At 34.8% G+C, this 27864-nt stretch overlaps 1 protein-coding gene and 1 long non-coding RNA gene across 2 annotated transcripts in view; one reads left to right on the top strand and one right to left on the bottom strand.

The window, feature by feature from the left end:
• LOC115215371 (myocardin-related transcription factor B) overlaps positions 1-27864 on the bottom strand; it is a 384512-nt gene that overhangs the window by 335433 nt on the left and 21215 nt on the right. The window lies entirely within an intron of this gene.
• Positions 8121-21024, top strand: LOC118764820. Its single transcript, XR_005000631.1, has 3 exons — positions 8121-8133; positions 10636-10638; positions 20619-21024. It is a non-coding gene; the product is annotated as an uncharacterized LOC118764820 (long non-coding RNA).

Genomic DNA, 27864 nt, shown 5'->3' with positions numbered 1-27864 from the left:
TTTCACATACATGTTCATATATCTTCCACTTTCTCCTCTCTTTCACTTTAAAACAAAAATAACTAAACAAAATTAACAAACAAAAGGTGGTGCTCCAGCTTGGCCACAGTCAAATGACTGAAACAAATAAAAACGAATAAACAAAACCAGCTGATTAGATGACAGTTCTGAGAGTCAAAGCAAAAGATCATCCCAAGAGAATACCATTACAAGAATTTTTTGAATGCATGCAACATATCTCAGCTCCAAAGATTTGGCTGCTATTTGCAATAAAGGTCCCAAAATACCTGTTGCATGGTAGCATGGCATGCATGAAATAGCAGCCAAATCTTTCTTTTCGGGAGAAAGGAGCCATTTACATGTGATTTCAATGTCACATTTGTTGGAAAGAAAAAAAAAATACCCACAAAACAAAACTCCATTGCTGGGAATCTCAGACCTTCCAGGTGACCCAACAGGTCACAGGTAGCCTAGTAGTTAATATAAATAAATTTCAGAATAAATTACATTATAATCTCCATGAACTAAAATGTACTTGATTGTAATATACAATTATGATATACATTTCAAACATTTCTTGTAAGTACTTTGTACAGTGTATTATATATTACTGAACACAATTTAAACATTCCTTCATTGACTTCTTGTGAACATCCTTGATAGTTTTTACAACATATATTGATTCGTGATTTAGATCTTTTATTACATTCTTGAGAAGATTCTGCTTCTAATCAGATTTCATTGATCATCACTTCTTTCTACATACAACCTCAGATTATTCTTTCTTTTAATACACATACATATATATACACAAACACAATGAACTTTATTACAGAAAATAAAGATAATAAACATCATTGAATATTTTCATTCTTAAAATGAGTTGAGCTTGTGGCTTTCTTTGTTAGTTCTACAACTCTACATGATAAAAGATCATGTAAACAATAAGATATATATATGTATATATATATATATATATATATATATATATATATATATATATAATATATATATATATATATATATATATATATATATATATACATACATACACACACACATGTATATATTTATTATTTAAAACAGTTTGATTTGGTTCCATGCTACTTCAAGTTTTGCAGGCTCCTAACAAGAACCTGACTCCTTCAGGCTTCTGGAATGCCAACATGCCCACAAGCATAAATAACAAAATCACATATATCTGCACTCATATGCACACACACACACACGCACACAAATGTACACCCATACAACCAATACCATACCCACATTCACACTCCTTGTATATACCTATGTATATACAGTGAAACGGTTTCAAATAGGTCATGAACTCAGTGAGAGGTGAACATACACCAATTCCACCAACATGAACCAATTATTATTTGAAGAATATGCCCCAGACTAGAAAAACATTTACAGATACTTTTTCAATTTTTATTCTCCACTCTCTGAGAAAATATTTATTTTAACACTAAGCAAAATTCAAAGAGTCATTAATGGACATAATTTGCTAAGGTAAACATATTGTGTAAAAATCCATAGATAACAACTCAGATTATTCAAGTTTTTCAACAAGTAATACTTCATTCTTTTCAGAACTAGAATCCATAGAAATAATTTTTGCTTGAAGTGAGTGGCCACACTCATTAGCAGTGAAGACACTGTAAGAAGATATATAACCATAGCAACAGAGAAATTTGTAACTCCAAGAAGGCTTTTTCAATGAGATTTCTGTATAGCAAGAGTTTAACAATAGAATTCTTGGATCTAAGAAATATAACTAAAACAGTCTGTCAGCTAAATTCCGTATCCACTAAGTTATGCAAAACAATGTGTGTATGTGTGACTGGCTATTTTGGATTGATTGATTGATTAATTGATTGATTCATTCAGACAGACAGACAGGCACACACAGATTGAGAAAACAGGAAATTGAACAATTTATAAAGGATAAGTTTAATGTGAAACCATTCCAGCCAAGCAATCAAAATTGTACAACTGATTTAACTAGTGCACCACAACCAACATTCAAAGTTGTTGTATATATATGTTAGACTTGCAATCTCTAATGATGGCTCACGATAACTACACATCTGTAACATTGCCAAAACTGCATCATTATGTCTAAGTTTCCACCTCGAACATCATCACTTGCTGATCTCTATGTGGGTTCAAATAGGACCCATATAGGTTCACATATCTGGCACAATGCTGCTGGCTACACATATCCCAGAAGGTTCTCACAGACTTATTTGTCAACACACTACAACCACTCAATCATGCATACTGATTCTGCTGTCTACCTTTTCTACACCCATTACTCAATCCCTATTCATTTTAACAAGCAAACTGTACATTATTTCCACCCAAACACATCTTGCCATCCTATCTGCATTTCACCCACACATTTCACACACACTACACTTCAGTATTGCAAACCCAGCAATTCCATCTCTATGTATATTTTTCCTACAGACATCAATTTCAAGAAGCTCAAACTAGATAGATACAAGAAATAAATAGAAATAGAACATGGGGAAAGAAAAGGCTAAAACTTAACAAGAACTCAAAAGTACAAAGACTAAAATAAATGAAGATTTGTTGATAATAATAAACAGGTGGTTTGACAAGCATATGTTCCTAACATTCACTTTAATATTTATTTATGGAATTCTAAATAGATTAATCTTTTGAAAACCTTTCGAACTATTGCGATAGCAATATGAGCCAAACTGATCTCACCGTTCCCATCAATGGTGAGGAGCCAGGTTGAAAACTGTTTTGCACATTGATCCCCATGTAATGAAACTTGCACGTTAGTATTGAAGGAAAAATTTCAGTACTTTATTCTATAGGTATGAAGACTTAATGCATGCTTTTATTTCATCAGATCTTGTTCATCTCAGAATGACTGGTAATGTCTGTCTGAAGTCTCCTGATGAAACTAATGTAACTCCTTCCATAGATTTATTGTTGCCTCTGATGTCCTGTAAGGCAGTGCTACTCAAAGTGGTGGAGTGCGGACTGGTGCTGGTCCGTGAGCCATCAGCTGTTGGTATGCAGCGAATTTTCACGAAAGAAACATTATAAAATGGTTATGTAATATTGTATTATTTGTTTACAAAATAAATAGAAGATAAAAAAAAAATTGTCAATTTATATATATATATATATATATATATATATATTGTTTCTGGTATAAATTAATATTACTAAGAAATATTACTGGTCCCTTGCACATTTGATAAAAAAAACTGCCAGTATGCCACATCAGATAGTTTGAGAAGAACTGCTGTAAGGTCTTACCAAGAGCTTCCATTGCACATGGACATGTGACATGGTGCATTCATCCCAAATGATAAGTGGCATTGGTACAACACTTCTGCTGAAGCTGAATCTTTGCTTAAGTTACAAATTGAACTGTCATTTGTGGCAAGGTAATTTAAAAGCAGAAGGAGTTGTTCATCCTCTTGGGAGAAGGGTGGCAGCAAAGTCAGATAATGGGACAGCAACTGCAATTCTTTTTTGTTACCTTGGAGAGGAGCAATGTTACAAATGTTTTACCTGTGCCACCAGGAGAATCAAGAAAGAAAATTCCTCCTCTTTTTTTTTTTCTGGCAATTGTGGAATGCCACATGCACGCGCACACACAAATACATATAGTATCAAACATCAGATCAAATGGACAGGTGTGTATCTGTGTGTGTGAGAGAGAAAGAGACAGAGCAAGCGAAGGGGTGTGTTGTCATGTATACATACATAAATAAATAGGCATACATCTTTCTTGTGCATGTGTGTGTGAGAGAGTGAGTGCCACTTAGACACCACTCTCTCTCTCTCTCTCTCTCTCTCTCTTTCACATATGCACGTACACATACATACATACAGAAAAGACGTATGCATATGTATTTAAGTATGTACATATACATGACAACACACCACCCCTTCACTTACTCACTCACACATACATAAATGTATACAAATGTACATGCAAAAACACACATGTGCATGTGTGACTGACAACAAATAGAGCTGAACACAGCATGTGAAAAAAATTTTTACAGAAATTAACAAAGTGTGTGAGTTCAAGCAAAATAATGCCCATATTTTTTGGATGCCCCATGTTGAATTGCAAAATTTTAATGTGATATTTTTGTAATAATGAAATCAAATGTGGAGTGTGTGCATGTGTGTGTGTGTGTGTGTGTGTGTGTGTATGTATGTGTGTGTGAGACAGAGAGAACATCGCAAACAATGAATGAGATAAACATGGAATGAAAAAATCATATAAATAAAAGCACGTTAAAAACTATCTTGTACCAAATATTTAAATTTATGAACTTTAGTAAATATTTCTTTCGGTAATTTATCGTAGTTGTTTACAAATAGAGAATTAAAACTTGAAATGAAAACTCAGAAATGAAAACATTAAAACAGAGTGAGAGACTTTGCCGCTTTTATGTCAATACCGGAAGTTGACATTGAGAAACCTTTTTAAAGAAGTGAATCACAAATATCAAGCAATATTTTTTATCTTTAATAAAAAAAAAATCAAATGAAGAGCCTAACATGTGTCCAAGGTCAAATTATTCATTTATCACAAGTATGGAAGCCATTTTCATGTGAAAAGTGAACACACACACATCTCTATTTTATATATTAGATATTAGGTTGAGTAAAAAGTAAGCAACGTTTTAAACCATGAAGAATTTGTACTGGAATTTTGCAGTTTTCAATTTTTGTTAAACATTTTTTTTGCAATTGTCTGATAATACAGACACAAACTTGTCCAAATGCATCAATAAATTAACATTGGCATTTTTTTTCACCGTTGTTACCATCATCTGAACTGTCAAAACACAATATTCGAGCAATTTTGCTATTCAACTTCAAAAAAGGACATAAAGCAGCTGAAACTGCTCATGATATCAACAAAACATTTGGTGAGGAAATGACTAGTGAGTGGTCAGCTCAAAAGTGGTTTAAACGAATTTGAAGTGGAGACCCAAGCCTTGAGCATAGTGGATGTCCATCTGCCATCAATGACAGTCAATTAAAGAACTGGCAAAAGAGCTTCGAGTTAGCCAGAAAACTGCCTGCAACTATTTGCATGTGATTGGAAAATCAAAATAGCTCGACAAATGGGTACCACACGATTTGAATGAAAATCAGAAAATGCACAGACATGAAATTTGCTCATCGCTTCTCCTTCATAACCAATCCATTTCTCGCCTGTATTGTAACTTGCAATGGAAAGTGGATTCTGTACAATAATAAAAAATGTTCTTCGCAGTGGTTGGACCAAAATGAAGCACCAAAACCTTCCCTAAACCCAAGCTCTTCAAAAAGAAGGTTATGGTGACTGTTTGATGGCATACTGCTGAACTCATCCACTATAACTTCTTAAAACCCAGAAACACCATTACTACAGAAACATATTGCCGTGAAATTGCCAAAATGAATGAAAAACTGCTACTCCTCTGTCCCAGACTGGTCAACAGAAGAGGGAACTTGGCTATGAAGTTTTTCCCTAGCTTATTCACCAGACCTTTCTCCTATTGACAAACACTTTTTCAAGCACCTTGATGGTTTCCTGCAAGAAGAGTTCAAAAATCAAACTGATGCTGAAAGTGCATGCAAAGAGTTCATCAGCTCAAGAACTCCAGATTTTTATGTTACCAGAATAAACAAACTTGTAACTCGGCAAAAATGTGTTGATTGTAATGGTACTTACTTTGATAAATAAAATTTCCGCATTATTGAAATATATTGTGATGAATTTCATGTTTCAAAACATTGCTTACTTTTTACTCAGCCTGATATATAGGGTAATTCTATCGAAGATACATCTTCAAAGTAGGTAGAGTGTGGCTTGAGGGAGATTTGTTTGTTATGTCAAGTAGACTGACAGCATAAAGAGGCATAACATTTATTAGTTGCTAGCATTGGTCAATAACACTGGCTGATATGTCAAAAATGGTTTTAAAATGGTTTCAGTGATAAATAAATATAATTATGGAGTTAATTCTCGAACTTTATCTAGAAGAATAATCATACATTGTGTTTTAAGTTTGAATAAAAGGAAGGAAAATCAAACTCATATTTCTTGAAGTTAATCTGTGCAACATTAAATGAACAATTATAATGGTGAATATCATATAGTGGTGAAGTTTCAACTAGTCTTACTGATAGCACTGTTTATAGCAACTGGTTGGATGGCTTCATTAATTTTGTCATTTTCCAATATAATCCTTTTCTTGACAATGGAAATGTTATTCACACACAAACACACACACGCACATACATACGTCAGCTCCTTGAGCAACACTCTTTGATAACCTAGAATACATGCCCAAAAGAAGTCACACGACTCGACCGCAATGTATCATCAGATGAAAGGATGAGCCTATATGAGCAAAAGACTATGCATGGATATGTTAGTAGAAAGTTCCGTGATGACAGTAATATCAATCATCAAAGTAGTTTATCATGGCCCAATAGCCGGATTACTACCTCCCACTTTGAAGGGTATGCATATGCAATCCAGGAGCAGGAAAAATCAACCAAGTACCTTATGCACAAAAGGGATAAAGATGCAGGAAAAGCAGTAAAATATGACAACCGATGCAGACTTCATGGAGTCACACTCAACATATCATGCACATCATGAGCAGTTGTCTGAAAATGTCATCACGGTATTATCTACTGATGAGATATGATGTTGTAGCTAAGACACTCTATAATGAAATCCATTGAAAGGATAATCCCAAGGACAAAGAAATAAGAACACACAATATGGTAGAAGCCATAGCCACTCATAATAAAAAGGAATACTGGTGAAATGTCTCAGTGAAGACCTCAATAAAATGTAAGCACAACAGACCTGATATAATCATTTGGGATAGAGAAAAGAAACTGTGCACAATTGTGAAAATTAGCTGCCCAGCGGATATTAACATAAAGTTGAAGATCAGTGGAAAAGAGAACACCTATGCCGAACTATTGAGAAATCTGCAATTACTCTATCCAGATTACAAGTTCAGGTTTATACCTGTTATACCTGTAATTATTGGGGCCCTGGGATATGTAACACACTGCCTAAATACCAATCTTGAGAAATTAGGCTTCTCAAAACCAGAAAAGAGAAAGCTAATTTGAAGACTACAGATCCAATACATCACTGGAATTATAAAATCTATAAAACTTTCCAGAAGTTTATCCTTTAACTACATGCATGAGAATACATACATAAAACATACAAATATGTACGTACATACATACATACATACATAAATACATACATACAAACAAAAATACCCTGTTGTTGATGTTGAAATTCCAATGAAGGAGCCTTGAATCTAGGTTAGAAACTGGTTCTTTCTATATTGGCAAGAAATTTTGTTTTTTAAATTGAATGAATGGCAGGCAGGCAGACATGCATACATGCATCCATCCATCCATACATCCAGTGCTGTAATTGAACAACATTTCAGTAGCTAGATATTATCATCATCATAATTAACAATGATTCATCTAGTGACATACTTATGATTTCAGTGTCATGATTGAGTTTATCTTGCTCACTATCAGAATGATGAGAAAAATAGACAGGGAAATAAAATGGAAGAGAGAATGGTAGAGAAACTGAAGTGAGATGATAGATTCAGTTTTGAAGAAAACAAGCACCAACAAACTAAGGCTAATGAGCCAAGGATTTTATACTGTGTTAATTGCCCACTGATATGGTTTTTCTCAAACAGTGACATCCTCAGCTGATAGAAATCAAGTCTTTGGTTAACAGGAAACCAGACTACATGACCTAGCTAGCACAATTTGTAATCAGTTGCTTGGTATCTGTGTGCAGCTGAATTCTCAGAGACCACCTGGCATACTTCAATATTTCTTGGTGTTCTCCCACCCTACACACGTGTGTGTGTATATATTAATTACACCCTCTAAGTGACAAGAGTAAGTAAGTATTTTCATATACATCTGGTATACATTCATGACTCAGAACCTGATACACTGCAGTGTCGTACACTGCTATCGAGATAACATCATGATAAGAATAGTACAAGTCATCCCAAGCCTTGCAGCTACTTCCTCAGTGATATGAACATTATTATTACTGTAGTAAAGATTGTTTGCTGACATAACATGGCAGTCCTCACTTAGGACGAATGTTGCCGTAATTTAGCCCCAGGAGACATCAACTCCAGCTGGCTGTACGACACGATCTGTGTCCTTATATTTTCGAACAAAGGAATCTAGCACCCCCACACAGCTCAAAACAACATCAGTGTATCGTGATTTCCGGGTTATTTCCCTTCATCAGCACAGAATAATTGCTTGGCTAGAGGTGGCTGCCAAATTCGCATTCGAAATATATAGTTTTCAAAGTGACAACTAGTCACTGATCTACAAATTAGAAAATTACTATTTTTAAATCTCATAACATGAGATATTCAGCAACAGTGCAACATTACTTTGTAGTAAAGATTGTTTGCCAACATAACATAGCAGTCCTGGTTTAGGATGAATGTTGCTGTAATCTAGCCCTAGGAGACATCGTCTCCAGTTGGCTATATGACACAATCTATGTCCTTATATTTTCGAACAAGGGAATTTAGCATTCCCACGCAGCTCAAAACAATATTTGTGTATTGCGATTTCCGGGTTATTTCCCTTCATCAGCACAGAATAATTGTTTGGCTAGAGGTGGCACTGCCAAATTATTATTACTATTATTATTATTACTATAAGATAAAAGGCAACACACCTAGTATATAAAATATATTTTGTATTACCAATGTACCTGTGTCATAAAGAAATCAATAGTTTTATTAATTGTATACAATGATCCATGGTAGACCCATTCAAAACAATAGGTCAAACCACTGATAAATTCTTTACCAAAGAACTTATTTTTAACACTAAACTATAACAGTCACCATTTTACGTCTGCTTTTCATACTAGAATGAGAAGAGCAGTTTTCGTGAATGTAACAGAACATGCCACTAATTAAAAATGATGGGTAAAGATGATATAAGCACATAGCTATCTGTGCCATTAAAAATGATAGGTTTTGTTTTTACTTTCATTTTATTGTAATGAGTCACAGAATGGTTTAATGAAAGTTAATTAAAAATGTGAGTACTTTATTTACAAAGACAGATTACGATATTTATAAAACTTCAACAGATTTTCAATTATCATTATTCCCAAAGTTCTTTATCACAATATTCAGTGTTAAAACATCAATTTCCATAAAGATTTCTCCTATTTTCTATCATTATTCATCAGTAATTTATAACTGTTCCTTTCTGGTACCCTACTTAAACCAACATTCAGTTGTTGATGAAGTCCTTGTGACTTGCTACTGGCCATTGTGAATGTAGTTATTATGAAAAATTGTCTTCTATTACTCATGAAAGGAAGATTAGTGTTATTTAATGACTGATTAATTCTCATCATAAATGCTTCTATTCCTTTCTTAGTTCTTTCCATAACTTTCAAGAAATATACGCAACAGAGACATTACCAAAACATGGGTGACATTCAATAATCTCTGTGATCAACATGTAATATTTCTGCTACAAGCCAAATCACATGCTATTTTTTTTTTATGGATGGCAGAACATAAATACAAATCAGTCCATATTATAGAGAGATTTAGCAATGCAGAACATTACAAGTTTCCCTGGACTCTACTGTTCTATTATCTAAAAACGTCAACCACATCTTGAGTTTTGGAAGACACTATTCAGAAGACTCCTAATTGAGCTTTAGAATTTTACTCTTTGGAAAGTTCAAAGCACATTTCAACTGGGTACATTTAAGATTTGGGTGGCATTTGAATGCAATAATCATTATACCTTTGTGTAGTGATTAAGTTATGTAAGAATTCCAGGTGGATTCCCCTACAAATCCATTATATGACCTTCATCTCCACATCTTGTGGATCAAGTTGCTGATCCAGTTGAATTCTTACAGAACTTATTGCCTTGTAGTCAAGACAGCTAAGGTAAAAGCTCTAGGTAGTGTTCCAGAAATAGACCCAGAAATAGGCTTTCAGAGAGTAATTTAAACATCTCCTATGATTCACTATTAACAGTGCTCCAGTTGTTTTCTCTACTACTCTTAATAAAGACAAACTATCTAACTAAATATTGATCAAAGAATAACATTATACACCCAGTTCTACATGAGAACAATTACAGAAAAAGAAAATATACAATCTATAAAATTTCAAAGGATAATTACTTCGACTAACTAAACAAAAGCACAAATATGAAATAATACATTTTTGTGAAATTTCTTAATCATCTGAGATTCATCTTCCTGACTCAATAAATAAAACACCAATAAACCAGAGAGGATCAGTTCACTTAACTGATTGTTAAAACAAGTAATATTTGTAATATTAAAATGTTACAACAATTAGAATTGGTTAATTTGCACTAATAAATTGATGTACAGTTTTTGAAGAAGTGAATCATGAATAAATGTGTAATCAAAATTTTATAAAGATAATGGAGGGAGAGTGAGAAAAAAAAAGAGACAGAGAAATAACTGAACCTAAATAATACAAAAAAAAAAGAAAAGAAAATATTCTTTATGTGTGATAAAAGGAGCTAGTAGAGTCTTTGTAAACTTGAATTTGAATGAATTAATTCAAGGATCACTGCAAACTATCAAGGTGTTTGATAGAGCACTTGTTCTCAAAGCTACAGTCTATGAGTAATATTAATTGAACACCGCTTCAATACAGAATCTAAAGAATAAAATTTTACATCTCTTTGATGTTAACTTATCATCATTGATCAAACATTATGTTCAGACATGCTATTGGATAATAAATAAATGAAGTTTGTTCTTGAATATTAAAATTTTAAATGAATGTTGACATCATATGAACAGAACATACAAGCAAACTTCGTGTTTATTTATACATCTCAATATTATCTCTCTACTCAAAGAAACCTACATTCTGTTTGTGTAATAGAAACCAATATTTCTTAGAGAGAGAGAGAGAGAGAGAGAGTGTGTGTGTTTTGCTTTCTTTTTTTTCATATTTTGTTTTCCTATCACATTATAGGAAAGAGGGAAAAGAAAGTAGTAGTCAAGGTGAGAGAAACAGTTAGCAGACATCCAGCAAACATGACAAGCAATTGATGAAATAGAGAGGGAGAGTAGAGTGATAACTGAAGAGATACAGGAAGAGGTGGGATGGAGAAAGATAGAGCTCTACAACAGCAAGATTAAATTAGAACAGTAACATATAAAATAACAGGGAAGAGAGAGATTTGTGAATGATATCAAAATGCAGTTGGGAATGTTTGAGAAATAAAAAGAAGCAAGGACAGATTCTGTTAGGGAGAAAAAAGGTAAAGAAATAATGAAAGAAAGTGAATGAATGAGGAAGGACAATAGTTGAAATAGACAGGGAAATCTTCAGTCACTTCAAACAGTGAATTGGAGATGAAATGTGCTTCAAAACAAGAAACCTAAGAAGAAAGAGAAGCAACCCTTGAAGGCTTGAAACAGACACATCAAGATATACTGAAAGATACAATAATAGGGTCCATCATTTTTAACAAGTGTGTCTTTTAATATGAGAGAGAGAGAGAGAGAGAGAGAGAGAGAGAGAGAGAGAGTGTGTGTGTGTGTGTGTGTGTGTGTGTGTGTGTGTGTGTGTGCATATACTCTTTTACTTGTTTCAGTCATTTGACTGGGGCCATGCTGGAGCACCACCTTTAGACAAATCGGCTTCAGGACTTATTCTCTGTAAGCCTAATACTTATTGTATCAGACTCTTTTGCCAAACCACTAAGTTACAGGGACATAAACACACCAACATCTGTTGCCAAGCAATGGTGGAGAGACAAACACATACATACAGTGTATGCCCATACATACATACATACATACATACATACATACATACATAACTGCTTCGAAGCCTCCAGCTTTTATATCCAGACTATGAATTCATATTCATACCAGTAATAATTGGAGGACTAGGTTTAGTTAGTAAATGCTTAAAGGAGAATCTGGATAAACTGGGGTTTTCAGGAAGAGAAATAGACTAGCTGATTCATACATTACAAGTGCAATCAGTGAGCAGAACAGTAAAAATATGCAAGACTTTTCTCAAGTTACAAATGTGAATTTGTCTGTGTTAACTACATCCCAAAGATGGAGCCTTGTATCTTTGTTGGAAACTGGCTCCCTCCTCAGTGGAAGATTTATAACTATTAAAAATATAAGAGACAGACAGACAGATAGACATCAACATCATCATTGCTTTAATGTTTGTCTACTTTTCCTTGCTTGCATGGGTGAAATTCCTTGAAAGGATAATCGCAAGGACAAAGAAATAAGAACACACAATATGGTAGAAGCCATAGCCACTCATAATAAAAAGGAATACTGGTGAAATGTCTCAGTGAAGACCTCAATAAAATGTAAGCACAACAGACCTGATATAATGATTTGGGATAGAGAAGAGAAACTGTGCACAGTTGTGGAAATTAGCTGCCCAGCAGATGTTAACATAAAGTTGAAGATCAGTGGAAAAGAGAACACCTATGCTGAACTATTGAGAAATCTGCAGTAACTCTATCCAGATTACAAGTTCAGGTTTATACCTGTTATACCTGTAATTATTGGGGCCCTGGGATATGTAACACACTGCCTAAATACCAATCTTGAGAAATTAGGCTTCTCAAAACCAGAAAGGAGAAAGCTAATTTGAAGACTTCAGATCCAATCCATCACTGGAAGAAATTAATGACAGAATGAACTGAAGTGGAAAACCCATTCAAACACACACACAAATATTTGGAAAGACTTATTCTAGAAACCTAATTAAAATTTCTGCAGCTTACAAAAAAAAAGACAATAAATAAACAGAAAGTAAAATACATGGTGAGAGGCAGCTGACAACAAAGAAGATGTTATCAACTGGATTTGCCAAAGTACCCAAATTATTTAGACAAAGGTTTAGTTAATAAAGTTTTATATTTAAGAGATGAAGAATTATGTACATCATTTACATTATTTACATTTGACGGATATTTGCCCTCATCTTTGTTGTTAACACAACATTTCAGCTGATATACCCTCCAGCCTTCATCAGGTGTCTTGGGAAAATTTAAAACCTGGGAAATGATGATGACTACTCTGAAAAATATATATTAAGTGATGGTAGCCATAGCAAAGAAAAAAAATAGACCTAACTCTGAAAAGAGAGAAGGAATTGTCACAGATTTTGATCAAGAAAAAGGATCACTTTACACCAATGAAGTACAGGCAACTGACTCAACACTACAGTAAACTACCACACATGTATGGTCTCCCTAAGATTCATAAGGTTGGTATTCCATTAAGAACTATAGTGAGCTGTAGAGGTTCAGCATGTCATCCACTGAGCTGCTTCCTTGTGGATATAATCAGTCCATTAGCAGGAAAGTCAACATCATATGTGAAGAATTCCACCCACTTCACAGAATAGATCAAAGATACCCCCATTGAATCCAACCAGATGGTGAGTCTAGATGTGATAAGTCTGTTCATCAAAGTCCCAACTGGTGAAGCACTATCGGTGATTCAAGAAAAACTAGTGACAGACACCAATCTAAAAGAACGCACTAGTATACCAATAAGGAACTTGATGGAAATGTTGACCTTCTGTGTAGAAATTACTTACTTCAGTATAGACACTGATATATATCGACAAGAAGAGAGTTTAGCTATGGGTTCACCTTTATCACCGATAATAGCCAATATATACATGGAATACTTTGAGAATTTGGCTTTAGGATCAACACCACTGAAATCAACCCTATGGCTGCGATATGTTGATGACGCCTTTATACTCTGGCCCTACCAGGAAGATGTCTAAGTGCTGTTAGATCATGTGAATTCAATAAAGCCATACAGTTCACAATGGAAAAGGAAAAAGACAATCAGCTAGCATTCTTGGACGTATTAATGACACACATCAAGTATAGATTCAGGACATCCGTATACCGCAAAGTCAATTATTGACCCCAAAAGGATGAAAGACAACCTCAGTGGAATTTGAACTCAGAACAAAGACGAATATAATGCCACTAAACATTTTGCCTGTGAAAACGGTTCTGCTAGCATGCCACCTTAGCAGAGGTAAATAACAACTGGAGTTCTGGCTATATGTCAAAATACAATGCATCACTAAGAACATGACATCGTATCTGACAACAGTTAAATGTGCTGTTTGGATTTTTATCTTTTAAACTCTTAAATTGTAAGTTAACAAGTTTGGAAATATTTTAATTTCAAATCTTAAGTGAGAGATGAAGACAGGTGACCATCACCTTAAGCCAAGATTCTGTTCTGTACCTAGAAGGTAATATATACCTGAATAATCATTTGATTTTATTCAAAACAAGTAGGTGTGACAAGGAATAAAATGTGTGAGCATGGAGCAGGTTGAGAAGAATAAGCTGGCAAAACATGTTAGAGAATCAGTTAACAATGCTGTCTGTAACACAAGCTGAGGTAGCAACTGACAAAATGCCATAAGGGAAATAGGCTTCTGGTTTTGGTATGATGCAAGTCTAAAAGCCATATTAAATTCACATTCAACTGACTCAAAAGACATTTTCAAATTTTACAGATTAAAAGAAAACATTGAAAAGTATAAAGTGATATCATTCTGAAAGTTAGGCTGTCACAAACTACTTATTGCTACAACAACTTTTCTTGTATGAAAATTGATCCAATAACTAATATTCATGATGTATATCCACATTAGGTGCAGTATGGCTGAAAAAGTTAGTTTCCCAACAATGAAATGCCTAGTTCAACATTTTTCTATAACTTTAAGTCAACTAACACCTGAGTAAAATTGGAGATGGAAGCTGTAGAGAAACTTGACAAGTGGATTGTACATATAATTCCAAAAGCACAGCTTTGTCATTGTATCAAGCTGAGTCTGCCTAAGAATTATGTTCAGGATACATACATCTATGGAATACTCAGCCATTTACACATTAAATCATGGACAAGTCAGTCAGTCCAGTTGATCAAACAGCTAAATCCTAATCACACAGAGAGCCACCAACATTATATGTATCTGGGATGAGTAAATATTATGATAGATATTGAGTAAAATGCATTAATGACCTGCTTAAAATTCACTTTCCTTACATTTTTAATATTTTGGGGAAAGGCAGAAAAAAAACCCACAAATAAACCTCTCTTATAAAATCAAATATTGATCCCCAGTTGATGCACCCCACTGAGTAACAGTAATCCACCTGTATTTCAGTTGTATAATTTATCAGCGATTATATGTCAATTGCTGGAGAGAGAGTTTTTCAAATACTTTAGGAATGTCAGTTGAATATGCTGAGCCAATACATTTTATATATTGGCTCTCTGGAAAAATCATTAGCTCAGGTTTAACCAAATCTGGATTAATAACAATTTGAAGTGAGATATTTACTAAGATTTAAAAGTCTAGAAAGTCAGAACCCACAAATAGAATCCTCGGAAATCTCCCATTCTTGAACATTATTACTCAACACCATCACATATATTTTTTCTATTCCACTGTAGAGGAATTTATTTTCTCTATTCCACTGTGCAGGAATGTAATCATATAGATCAGGAAAATAAACCTTTACCACATGGAGGAGTTCCAACAGACATCATACACATCCAGGTTATTCCACCATGATTAGCAAGACAAAGTTACATATCATGACAAACATCAATAAATTCCATGACTGTAGGCTATTAACATTATCATCTATGCTCTAAGAGTTACAAAAACATGAAAGACATGAAAATTTGATCAAACTCATAGGCTGTGTGGTAAGTAGCTTGCTTACCAACCACATGGTTCCAGGTTCAGTCCCACTGCGTGGCACCTTGAGCAAGTGTCTTCTACTATAGCTTCAGGCAAAGTGAGTGGATTTGGTAGATGGAAACTGAAAGAAGCCCATCGTGTGTATATATATATATATATATATATATATATATATATATATGTGTGTGTGTGTGTATATGTTTGTGTGTCTGTGTTTGTCCCCCCAACATCACTTGACAACCAATGCTGGTGTGTTTACGTCCCCATAGCTTACCGGTTCAGCAAAAAAGACCGATAGAATAAGTACTAGGCATACAAAGAATAAGTCCTGGAGTCAGTTTGCTCGACTAAAGGCAGTGCTCTAGCATGGCCACAATCAAATGACTGAAAAGAATAAAAGAGTAAACTGAAGACATCATTTAGTAAAGCAGCAATGTAGGTTTGGTAAAATAGCATTGTTGAATTAGTTAAAGAGAATATTGATGAAGATTTGCATAGCATTATTGATTTAACATTTAAAAGTAGAACAATAACACATTTATTGGTAGTTACTATATAGATTAATATCAATACTGATTAGTACCAATCTCCTCAAGTACTAGGGGTATTTAATACCATTGTGCCATTTGTCCACAATCTGATACATGTCTTGAAAAGATAATACAACTGAAATAACCCAGTATTCTTAAGACTTCAGAATCCTAATGAGGTCCTGAGTGTTCCAGTCACAAAACACTCAGCTTTTACAACAATTGTAAAATGATCTCTAAGTTATTTGATAATTGATGTCAAAGAAAAAAAAATAACTACACATTGGTTTCATTCACTAATTCAAATGTAAACTTTCTGAAAAAGTATTTTCTCTGATGCCAGTGATCAATACTTAGAAGTCTTACTGATTTAGCTTGACAAATTGACAAATAAATTTAACAACTTTCAAATAAATTTAACAACTTAGGCGCAGGAGTGGCTGTGTGGTAAGTAGCTTGCTTACAAACCACATGGTTCTGGGTTCAGTTCCACTGTGTGGCACCTTGGGCAAGTGTCTTCTACTTTAGCCTCGGGCCAACCAAAGCCTTGTGAGTGGATATGGTAGACGGAAACTGAAAGAAGCCCATCGTATATATGTATATATATATGTGTGTATTTGTGTGTCTGTGTTTGTCCCCCCAACACCGCTTGACAACCGATGCTGGTGTGTTTACGTCCCCGTGATTTAGCGGTTCGGCAAAAGAGACCGATAGAATAAGTACTAGGCTTACAAAGAATAAGTCCTGGGGTTGATTTGCTCGACTAAAGGCGGTGCTCCAGTATGGCCGCAGTCAAATGACTGAAACAAGTAAAGAGAGTAACTTCCAAAAGTATGCTGCTTTTCATTTTTCTTACAGAAAAGATGGTACCTTGGTCAAAGAAGAGATTAAGCACGCTGATCTTTTCAGTTGAATGTCAATAGAACGTTTCAGCTTCTGCATTGTTTAGTGCCAGTAACTAAGTTTTCCGAACATTAGTTGTGACAGTAGTAATAGACTGAACTCAAGTAAACTAGCCATGGAAGAGTAACAGAGGGAAGTGGCATAAAAATATAAGATAAAATTTATTGATTGAATTTGCATTATATTTTCTCTAAAAGAAAATACATAAGTTCATTGACTGATAAAACATAAAAATCATTATATGATAAAAGATGAAAAAGATATCACAAAATCTTCAGGTTTTATTCTGACTTTCTTATTGAAAGATTATACTTTTCATGAGATGTCCTTACTTTAATATGATTTAAGTATTGACTGTTTAAACATAAACACCATGAAAAATTCAATTTTATTGACCAAACTGATAAACTTCTGAAATCTTTAAGATCATGAAAACAATGTTTCCAACCCATAAAATATATAAGTGAATAAAATATTAGAAATGATAAAATAGCCCGCACCTCACCACATACACACAAAAGTAGATCAATGCTAATATTACACACACACACACACACACACACACACACACACGTCGCTGCTTTCACATATCCATGTTTATATGGATCAGACAGAGTTTACTGAGCAAGATTTTTTTTATGGCCAGATGCCTTTCGTGTCACCAAACCTCACCTGCATGACTAGACATGTTTTGCAGAATATTGGAAATGAAAGATATTCATTTACAACAATCACATGATGTCAAGACAAACACAAACACACACACACACACATGCAGGCTTTTTTCAGTTTCTGTCAACCAAATTTACACACAAAGCTTTGAACAGCCTAGAGCTTAGGATTCCACACAGTAAGTCTGAATCCAAAACCATGTGATTGGGAAGCAAATTTCTTGACTATGACTATGCTGGTATGGCTGCATAGGTGTGGTAAAAAGTTTGCTTCTCAGCCACAGGATTTCAAGTTCAGTCCCACTGTGTGGCACTTTAGGAAAGTGTCATCTTACTATAGACCTAGGCTGACCAAAGCCTCATGTGCAGATATGGTAAATGGAAACTGAAAAAAAAACCCCATTATGTGTGTCCTAACATCAAACATTAATTGTAAGTAGGCTTCACCGTTATATGAGGAGGTACCCAAAAGTAACTGGAAACATTCTCTGTGGAACAAACCCATTGTAGTTCAGGTTCCCGCTACTAGAAGCCACTTGATGCAACCCTCAGGCATCAGTCTGCCAATCGGTGGTGGCAGAAGGAAAGATAGATAGAAAGATAGAAAGAAAGAAAGATAGATAGGTAGATAGAAAGATAGATAGATAGAAAGATAGATAGATAGATAGATAGATAGATAGATAGAAAGATAGAAAGATAGATAGATAGAAAGATAGATAGAAAGATAGATAGAAGAAAATAGACAGACAGGCAGACAGAACACTGACACCATGACGCTATGATAGATCGTTAGCCACTACATCATGACGCCATGATAGATTGTTAGCCACTACACACATTTTTTTCTCTCCTTGTTTTTTTTCTGTGTCCCTTTCTGTAGAAGAACATAGGCTCAAAACGTAAAAGACTTTTTCTATTCCTGAGCATTATGCTAATACATCTGTTTGTTTTGTACACCACCTGTCTTCATCTTTAGTTTTTTTCGTAAACTCTCCCTATATATATATATATATATATATATATATACACACAATGGACTTCTTTAGGTTTTTGTCAACCAAACCAACTCACAAAGCTTTAGTCAGTCTGGGACTACTGTATAAGATTCTTGCCCAAGGTGCCTCGCAGTATGATTGAACCTGAAACCATGTGGCTGGAAAGCAGACTTTTACCTACACTATCATGCCTGCATGTCAATAGCTCAAAAAGTAAAACATGTAGACAACAAAAAGCCTGAACAACATATGGTTTGCCTGGAGTTTTCTATTCAACACATAGCGAATTTGAAAAAAAGACGAAGAAGCAGGATGTAAATCTTAAAGATAAGAAATTATTTCCCTTGTCTCCAATTAAAAATAGAAATGTTTTGAACTGTTGTTTAGTTTTAAAACCTATTAAAAACTTCAGCGCTCCTCCTTCAAACAAAATAGTGTGTGATATTACCAGGTTGCACAATCCTCCTTCTTTTGTGTATGCTACTCAAACATTTAAGAAACCTGATTGGATACATGTGTTGAAGAGAGCAGGTACAACAGTGGAATGAAATAAGTATCAACCTCTTGAGTTTGAGTAGTGTAGCTACTACTACACTACTATTATATCATGAGCAAGGCACTGACTAAAGCTGTGTCCACTTATCAGGCTGCAACAGAGAACAACACTTGAATGGTGGAATAAAAAATATCAAACAGAGAAAAAATGCTTAACACTTTATATTTGAAGCTTTGCACATGAGGCTGACTGAAGTGTTTAAACAGTTAACAAATGTATGAACTGCTAGACCTATACTACATCATTCTGTAAAGATCTATAAATCAACCCTTTCAATAATTACTAAAGAAAGATAAATGCCCTCCTCCTTTCTGTTATCAATATCACATACCAATGTCCCTAAATTAGAAATTATTAATGTAGTTATTATTATTATTAAGGTGGTGAGCAGGCAGGATCATAAACATACTGGACAAAATGCTTAGTGGCATTTCATCCGTCTTTACATTCCGAGTTCAAATTCTGCCAAGGTTAACTTTGCCTTTCATAGTCAATATAAGTACCAGTTGAATACTGGGGTCAATATAATCAACTTATCCTTTCCATAAAAAAAACTGTTGGCCTTGTGCCTTTTGTAAAAAGGATTATTACTATTATTATAGCGGTGAGCAGGTAGAATCATTGATGAAACGCTTAGCAACATTTTCTCTGTTGCTATGTTCTGAGTTTAAATTCTGTTTCTTATCCTTTCAGGGTCGATTAAATAAGTACCAGTTACGCACTGAGGTCAATGTAATCAACTTAATCCCTTCCTCCAAATTTTCAGGCCTTATAATAAAGGATTATTATTGTTATCATTAGGACAGCAGGTTGCCAGAAACAGAATGGTTTTTGGAGTGCCATGCCAGTATTTATTGAGTTACATTCCTCTACTTACTGACTTAAGAATCAGCTGGGGGCCTGCATTATTCTTTTGTCTTTATATAGTATGTTTTGTTAAATAATGTTTCTTAATGGTTTATTAGATAAATTTCTTTAAATTTAGTTAAAGCTATACATAACATTAAAATGAGTATTATTATGTTGAGTATTTTTATTAGGTTGATAGGTTAATATGTTTAAATTTAAAGTTGTTAGATATAAATATACCTATTGTAAAATAGAGGAATTTGGCAAAAATTAATTTTGCCTGTTTATCAAAAACATGTCTCTTTCAGTTTTTTTTTAATAGAGAGTTGGGCCTGTTCAGTGATTAACATTTAACAGTCACAGTATTACAACTGTACTAAGGTAGCATAACAACTTGCACTATAGATTGGGGCTAGAATGAATGGTCTGACAAAACTTATACCGTCTCTATTTTAGTGATTAAAAATTAATTTTTATAGGGGGAACGCTTAAATGATTTAAAGGGATGAAAAGACCCTATTGAGCTTATATTATTATTGCAATTTCAACTTTGTTTTGAAGTTCAATACTCTGAAAATAAATCACCATAGGAAGACAATTTGGGAATAGGTATTTAGAACAAAATTTGAAATAAACATTAAGGTTGTAAAAAGCAAATTGCAGAAGTGTTACATAATTAAACATGTTAATCAACAATAAGGGTTGTGTTGCACTTGTACAAAAAGGTAAGACACATGGGACAAGCAGAGACCACATAGGGTAAAGAGTATTATTTAGTCCTCACTTATGCTGGTACCATGTTAAAATACGCATAGAATACTTTGTAAAGTGATGGTGAACAGAGGCAGTACAGGATAGACATGACTACTGATAGTTGCTGGGAACAGTAGAGCAGGATGTAAAATGATGGTGATGGATATTGTAAGAGAGTCAGAAATAGTAAAGTAGTGTCTGAAATATCTATATTATTTTACTTTCAGTATTGACTTCTTTGTATTGAAAGTATCCAAACGTTCTCCAATCACATGTAAACATGGCCATCAAAACATGGTCCATATCAACACCACACCTCTCTACCACTCACCATCAAACTGAAAATACGACAAAAATTTCCAAGCCAAAGCTTCTTAATCAAAGAATGCAGATAGTCAATTTTCTCTCAAAATTCACTACGTATTCAAAGTTGTTTGCACTTTACTACAATAACTATTATTACTATTACTAGCAGGACCTGTGAATATTTCATGGAATTAATGGTAAACCTATTGGGTTATTTCTGAACTTTATCTAAAAACCTGAAAGCGTAGCCTGTGTCCTGTCTGTATGGATAGATAGTCACTCATTTGTTACTCACTGAAAAGTGAAAGAAATTGGAATATGATGATTACTTTATATACTTTATGAACAATTTTATAGACTTAATATACAGCATTCATAAAATAAATATTCAATCTTATTTTTCCATTTTTCCCATGAACAAAAAAGAAAATATCCCATACATATGATACAACCTTTAGTTAAATTGCATATATCTGCCACATAAATAAGCATGAATATTTCACAGAATTGCACTTACGAGTTAAGAGATAGGTGATATAAAAAACTTAGTTCAATTTTTTAAAAATACACTTATTCACAATCCAATCACCACCACCATCATCACTCTCTTTGTCTCCCACCCCACTCTCTCTGCTGTTCCTTCACCTCACCATCAGAACATCACTCCTCTGCTAAAATTATATTTTTAACTCTCCTCCTCTACCTTCAACTAACTTTTTTAGTCACATAATAAATATTATATTCCCCCTATCTCACATCATGGATGCTTGTCTCTCCCTCTTTCTGACTCACTCTTCCCTTATCCTCTTTTTATTTCTCCTCTTTTTCCCTTCAACTAACCATGAGAAAGTGCTACAATTACATTGCCTCTACCTCACGTCATGGATGCTTCTTTCTCCCTCTTTTACTCTAATCATGTGAAAGAATTACCAATGGGCTAAGTAACGCAATGACAAGCCATATTATAATATGATTATATATACAATGGTTTAGTTTGCATCTTTTCTTATCTCACAGGTCCTTAAAAGCATGAAGTGAACATACAATATGTTGACAGAAGTAACAACAACAACACATGCAAACATGTTCTGCTGGATATGTTATGTTAATGTATCTGAATAAGATATGAGCTGAGAAATAAAACAAGAGAAGAAAACAGTTGTAGTGAGTAAGAGAGAAAATTGTATTAGTAAGGATATGCAATGTGTATGGACAATAACAGATGAGTAAAGAAGTACCAGGAAAGTACATGTCAAACCCATGAAAGTATGATAAAGTACATGTAAAATGATATAATCATCATGATTATATACATGTAGCAAATAAGTCACAAAAGAGACCACTTTTAAATGGTGCACCAACCAACTGGCACAATGTGCTTGTGACTGCAGTACTTATGATAGCTTTATCTATAGATGCTTAGCTGAGCATGTGTTTAATGCACTTTGCAATTTGAAGGAGCAACATGCCTGTATGAAAATGTTTGAAGTAGAAAGAACCATGGAAATATTTCTAATGTTACAAGTCTTTTGGGAGGACTGAGCTATACACAATGTGGTATATGGTACCAGCATTTGAAATTGGGAAGAACATTCAACAAAACAATCCCAAATCTGGATAGCCTTCCACGATAGTGGAAGTACTTGTAGTTATCTGTGAAAATTGTCACCTGACTGTCCATAAAGTTTCCTAAGAAGTTGACATCTATAAAAGTTCAAACCACATAATTTTTTTAAGAGAAACTGAAGGTACATTTTGCAGCAGTAAAATTTGTATCACATCTACTAATAGGAAAAAAAAGAGAACCAAATCAGTCAGACTGGAACTACTCAACTATTTGAATGTTGATAAAAAGTTTCTGAAAATACCAAACCAGATAAAGTATGGGTCACAGCTAAAAGCAATCATCAGAGTGGGCTGCATCCTCATTTCTGCAAAACATGCATGGCACAGTCATTTAAACATGAAAACCTCTTTTTTGATTGAAGGGGCAGATTTTATCATGTGTTTGCTTCATGTGGTTAAATAATCAGTTATGAATTTTTCTTGGATGTCCTGAGAGAAGCAGTGCAAAGGAAACGATGTGAGGTTTGGAAAAAAACAGCTAGAGACTACACCACATCACACCTGCTCTCATTGACAAAACCAGGGTGATGTGCCACAACACTACACCTGATCACATGTCACTCCTTATTCCTGATGTTTTGGTAAAGCTAACTTCCACCTCCCAGCTGCCCTACTCTCACAATTTGAGCCCTGCAGCCTGTTTTAACTCCCAGTACTGAAATCCCATGCTGCAAGGTCATCATTTCATGTGCACTACCTCTGGAAACATGTTTCAAAACTAGAAAAAAACATTGTGTGGCATCTGAACAGTGGATAGAGGCAATTTTGAAAGAGACAAGTTTGATTAAGTAAAACATTAAATTTCTTTTTAGAAAGTTTGATTTCTTTTTGGACTGATCTTATACACTCCTAGTATAATAATACTTTATTTTTCATCTATCTGAAACAGAAAGTGCACTGCATAACCCCATTAGAAGAGGGAGCAGAATAAGGATAATAAGATGGAATTAGCTCCAATAAGACTCAGTAGGAGGAAATGAAAAAAATTTGGAAACATGAAAATGACTGAAAACAGCTTGTTGTGTCAAATATTTTCTTTTTAATTAAGTGGGAGGGATCTTTTCTAATTGTAAGAGACCCTTTCCAAACCTGAAAAAACCTCTAACCTATACCCCTGTGTGCAGTTTAACAGCCAAAAGGCACAGCAGTGGTGAGAGGTGACTAATAATTGCAGCAGTCAACGTCAACAGAATTAAGAAGAAAGGGAATGAACCATACAGATACACAACTAAACAAATATTATCAAGTTTCTTTCTTGCTTCCAACTATGATTAACAGAAAATTCCTAATGCCACTCTCTCAATGGCAGTTCTCTTCATTCACAGCAAATATCAAATGTTACAGCTTAGCTTAAACTGGCATTTAGGAGGTGGGCAGAGAGAGAGAGAGAGAAACTACACATTACCAACAGATGAGCATAACCTAAAAACTAACACCTCACACGCAAAATAATGCAGATGTTTCCAAAACATTTCTTAAATGATAGGGAACTGATGGATAGACATATTTTGAAGTAAAGGTAAAAAATTTTACTGACAAGCAAAAGATTACATTTGAGAAAGAACAAAAACTAAGGGGAAAGGTAAAAATAAGATTTAAACATGAAGAATGCTACAAAATTTTAAAATATTGAAGCTCCAGTTGAATTGTTTAAAATTACAGATGGTTTTAATTATTTATGTCATGTCAAATCAGATCCAAATTCACTACTAAACAAACCAGTGATGTAAGATTAGTAAAAAACAGTGAAATGAAACTAAAAAGAGGAAACAGAGGATGGGAGAAGAGGGGAGGGTGAAACAGTCGTTTAGGAAGTAACAAATAAAGGAAGTTATTTCATCTAAAACTAAACCAACATGTAGAAGCAGATAAAGAGAAGATAATTCAGCATATAATTTATTTACTTTTGTTCTTTTCCTAACTAATAAGAAAATTATAATCTGAAGAAAGTGTTTGCTTACAGCTTTACATTAGTGTTACTATATACTAACAACATTTGGTAATTGAAATAAAAGACCAACAATTGGATTAGTATGGAATATGCAGCAATGTCGGTAAAAGCATAGAAGTCATGAATTACAGAGGGATAACAAGAGTAAATAAATTTATATTTATTCTTTTACTTGTTTCAGTGAAAAGCCTCACTACTGCATCACCTTAAAGTCTTTAATCAATCAAATCAACTATAGTACTCATTTGAAGTCTGGTACTTGTTCTGTCAGTTTCTTTCTGTCAAACTGCTAAGTTATGGGGACAAACCAACAACATTTGTCAAGCAGTTAGAAACAAATACAAAGAGGCCTACATACACATGTGTATGTACGCCACTATTTACATCCTTGATTCCTTCTTTATATATTACTCATCTCCCTCCTTCCTTCCTAGCACCCACATCTCTACTACTAACCTCCCAATTACTTGTACTGTTCACATAACAAATGGTACATGGCCTACCAGCATTCAATCCCTCAAGTCCTTTCTACTGTCATCCTCATTGTTCTATCACCCTCAGCTTTCACTAAGTTATGTATAAGAAACTGCACCGAACTATCTTTACCCAATACACTCTCACTTCACTCTTTCTGTACTGTCAATCATGACTCGCTCTCTTCTCTAGGCCACTTCTACTGTTATCCATCACCCACTTCTGAACATCATTCCTCTCCTGCTTTTACTCTAATAACTCTGTCTCTACAACCATACATTAACTCACTTCATCCATCCATTCTGGGTTTTTTGCTATCATTGCTCTTTCTTCCTCCTATTGGCCTCCTTGATCACAATTCCTAATAAAAATACATGTTTTACAGTGTACAAGGAACCGCACTTCTATGTCAGTATCAACAAAAGATCCACTACACTGAACATCGTCTGGAGTGATTGGTAACAGAGCAGAGGAAAAGAAGAATTCCAGGATCTTCCACATATATATTACTGCATACCTCTCCCGTTTTCTCTCCAGGGTGTAGAGTCTTAGCTGTTTCAACCTTTCCCAGTAGCTGAGCTGTTGCAAAGAGATGATCTTCTTTGTGAATCTTCTCTGGATTGTTTCAAGGTCCGCTGTTAATTTTACACTGGTGGGTGACCATAGCTGTGAGCAGTAATCCAGGCGGCTGAGGACGAATATCCGCCAGAGGACCATCATGGTTTCTCTGGTTCTGAATGTTCTTAGGATCCATCCAGTCAGTCGTCTGCACGTTGTCACCATCCTGGTAATGTGCACTTGAAAAGAGGTATCATCACTCATGTCGATACCCAGGTCCCTCACTGACTTAGGCTCTGGAATTGAAATTCCCTGTGGACCGGTGTACCCTGTAGGTTTAATATTCAGTTTTGGATGCTGGTAGCGCAGGGCTTGGAATTTTTCAGCATTAAACTGCATATTATTATCCTCAGCTCATCTGTAAATTGAGTCCAATTCCTGCTGCAGGTGTGCAACATCACTGGGGTTCTGAAAATTCTGCGAGACTTTCATATCATCTGCATAGCTTGCAAGGGTGGTTATCCAGGCATTTGAGGGCATATTTGAGAGGGCCACTATAAAAAGCAGTAGTCCCAAGACAGTCCCCTGTGGAACACCGCTCACTATTTGTGTGTTCGTAGAGGTGGCTCCAGTAGCCACTACTGGCTGACTCCTATCTTTCAGAAAGTCATGTAACCACTCTCCAAGTTTTCCAGCTATGCCAAGGTCACACAGTTTGTGGCATATCATACCATGATCTACCTTGTCAAAAGCTTTTGCAAAATCAAGGGACATTACATCCACATTTGATTTGTTGAGTAACTACTTCAACACCCAGTCATAATGTTGTAAGAGCTGGGTCAGGCAGCTCCTACCTGGTTGAAAACCATGCTGGGTATCACTCAGCAAGTTATTTTCTTCAAGGAATGCAATTAGTTTCCCTCTGACTATCCTTTCTATGACTTTGCTGATGTGTGAAGTCAGAGAGATAGGCCTATAGTTTTTGGCATCTGCTCTACTTCCCACTTAATGTATTGGGCATATTATTCCCTCCTTCAGCTTGCTTGACAGTTTGCCATTTGTAAGAAAGCTCTGGAAGAGAATCTAGAAGGGTTTTGCCAGGGCATGCTTACACAATTTGAGGAGGATTGCTGGGAAACCATCAGGACCAGCAGTTGAGTTTGTGTCCACTTCATCTAAGGCTAGTAGTATATCTTCTTCGCTAATGTCAATGTATCCCATTGTAACTGCCTTGCTGGTTATAGGTGAGGCAGCAAAGAAGTCCACTGGTTCGTTCACTTGTCTGTGCTCCTACGGGATGGTAAAGACACTTTTGAACTGGTCATTCAGTATCTCACTGATCTTAGTTGGACCGTCTGTGAGGGAACCATCCTTTTGGATCTTGCAGTGTACTGAGGCTGTTTCTTTCGCATAATGAAAGAAGTCCTTTGGGTTTGACTTAATGTTTTTTATAACCCAGGCTTCTTTGTCTGCTTTCTCCCTCACATAGGATTGTTACAGCCTTTTTTCCATCTCCATCATATATATATACATAAAAACCATAATACACTGACATCTGTAGGCAATATAAATTGAATTGACTCTTGACCATAGGCTGAAACAGCTGTAAGGAGCAGTTTATTTGTATAATTTTTAGTATTATATTACATATTGATGTATATGGTTTTGTTCGATTTTGATGTTCCCTTTTGTATAATCAATAAATAATGTGAAATTGTAATATCCATAAGTTGATGAACGAAATGAATTTCTCCATTTTCTTATTTGTAATATGAATTTACAGTAAAAATATTTTTTACCTTCACCCATTTAATACAATAAATGAATTAATT

Source organism: Octopus sinensis, linkage group LG9, assembly GCF_006345805.1.
Source record: "Octopus sinensis linkage group LG9, ASM634580v1, whole genome shotgun sequence".
Classification (NCBI taxonomy): domain Eukaryota; kingdom Metazoa; phylum Mollusca; class Cephalopoda; order Octopoda; family Octopodidae; genus Octopus; species Octopus sinensis.
This window is presented reverse-complemented; position numbering and strand designations above follow the sequence as displayed.